General features: G+C 41.7%; 1 protein-coding gene across 1 annotated transcript in view; it reads right to left on the bottom strand.

Moving 5' to 3' along the window:
- LOC101852100 (disabled homolog 2-interacting protein) overlaps positions 1-2,370 on the bottom strand; it is a gene marked incomplete at both ends in the record, with an annotated part of 79,851 nt that overhangs the window by 56,189 nt on the left and 21,292 nt on the right.

Raw genomic sequence — 2,370 nt, 5'->3', positions numbered from 1 at the left:
AGAGAGAGAGAGAGAGAGAGAGAGAATGAACATGGTTTACGAGCACTCAGCAAATGTAAACAGACAGTCCGGAAGTGACCTGACTGACCAGGTTTCTGCCGGAAGTCCGATAAGGAGCTGGATGCCGGCACAAAACGGAATCTTTCCCAAGAATTGCTCAGTAGATCTACCATACCTAATTTGGAGGAAACTTGATGAGATAAATTATGATTTTTTTCACTGAAAAACGTTGTTCCAGGGAACATCATATTAGAAATTAATTTGCAGTTTCCATAGACACTTCAGTTTTCGAAGTAGATCTGTGAAACAAGCCATTTTCTCACTAATTTCACCCCTGACACGAGGCGACCCCCATTCTTCAATCGCAAATATCTCGACTTCTATTTGATAGGCCCTATAGAAACCTATTTTCATGAAAAGCAATGCAAATGAACAAGCTGTTAAGACAAATACATCTTCAATTAATGCCCCCAGAATGACGAGCGCCTCATTCCACTGTGTTGTGACATATTTATGAGGTAAGAGGGGAGAACAATAGGAAAGTGGGTGAGAAATTAGAGGGGGGGGGGTGTTAAGTCAGTTCAAGTGGGTAGACACCGAGTCGTTTATCTGCCACAACAGCAACAACAACAGCGAAGCATCTTCAGCTGTGTGCGTCATACGAGGAGGAGCAGTGGGGAAAACCCACTTTACAGCATAGAGCGCTTTGTGAGCGACGGCGGTGGGTGTCTCACGCAAATCAACACAATGTAGCACATTGTAGGCTTTTCAGGGGACGGGCTGATTTGACCATGCCAACCAAAGACGTCGTAGACTGAGTGGGTAGCTAGATGCCAGCTAAATAAAATAATAAATAAATAACGGAAGAAATTCGAAAAAAATCGATTTCCCAACGCGGGGTTTGAAATCACGTACTTTTATTGCAATATGAAACAGCGTAACACAAGCACATCGATGTAATCAAGATCAGTTAGAGCAGGAAAATATCAAGATAAACAGACAGAAAGACTAAAAAAAGGAAAGAAAAACAGGTACGACCTATCAGTGGCGCCTTCCAACCATCGCCAAAGTACACTCATGGTACCTATAGATCTATCATTATATCACCGTATCTTAAAGTGCGCACAGCTAGTTGTTTCGCTTTTAAAAAAATTCTGTTTAAGGGTAAGAGTTTTACGGCATCCGAGACACAAGTAGGTCATTTAAGTGCCGAAGATTAGAGGTGTTACAAGACAGCCACAGGCAAAGAAAAGGAGAAGGACAGCGAAGGGCGATAGATGATTCATAGTAAAGAAGGAGCAAAACACATCAAAGCACCCGCCAACCACCCGCCACGGACAGTTCGATAGTTCAAAGACTCCGTCATACGTCACTTTTCAAAATGGCGTACGGCGGAGTCTTACATAATCTATTGTCGTTATCTCTCCTCCTTCATTTTTATCGTTGTTACTCTCTTGTAATACTTCTAATCTTCGACATACCTAATTATGTTCCAAGTGCCGTGCAAAATGCTTACTAAAACAAAAGAAAGAATATTCCTACTTTGCATTTAAGTTATAAACGTAAGTCAACTAGTCCACTGTAAAGAGTGTTTTCACAGGGCGGCAAGCGGGAGTTAAGTACAGTATGGTGGGAAAGTCTCCTCAGGAGAAGCATGTCCACAAAAATAATACCAGTTGTCCACACAGAAAGACATGCTTGTTGTTGATGATGAGAGATAAAAATATACAGGGACACAATGACAACAGTTGACAACAGTGTCGGTAAAATATTAAGTAGATGTATGTATAATAAGGTCTTAGGGAAATAGGAAGAAGAGGGACAAAAATAGATGAAGACAGGAAAGACGTAGGACCTGCCGGGAAACGCCTGTTTTTTTGTTTAGTTTGCTTTTTCTTTCTATTTTGTTTGGTTTCAACTAGAATTTGACGGAACTTGCAACACAAACGTGTCATGTAGGTCTCCAAGATTAGGAGAATTACTACAGATTTGTTGGTTTGTTTGTTTGTCCGAAGAAAGAGACGCATATCGACACAATAACGGTCATTTAGTGCTGGCGAAAAAAGTAAGATAGGACAAACAGAAACCAACCATTTTTTTTTTTGGCCTCATGCTCTGACTCAGAAATTGAGGAACTGCCAAACACATCCTCAGTCCACCATACACATGAAAGTACGTGAAGCCTTCATAGCAAAAGGCGGGCGGTAAGTGGGTGCCATAAACAGGCCGGCTGAGCGGGATTTTACGGCTCTTCCGACACTACGGGGCCATCAAAGTGTCAGGAAATAGTTCATGATAAAAGCAACCGACACTGTACAGAAGAAAGAGGGTGAAAGAAGTGAATGATCTATGGCAACACACACACACACA

The sequence above is a fragment of the Aplysia californica genome, unplaced genomic scaffold (genome assembly GCF_000002075.1).
Source record: "Aplysia californica isolate F4 #8 unplaced genomic scaffold, AplCal3.0 scaffold00263, whole genome shotgun sequence".
Lineage (NCBI taxonomy): Eukaryota > Metazoa > Mollusca > Gastropoda > Aplysiida > Aplysiidae > Aplysia > Aplysia californica.
This window is presented reverse-complemented; position numbering and strand designations above follow the sequence as displayed.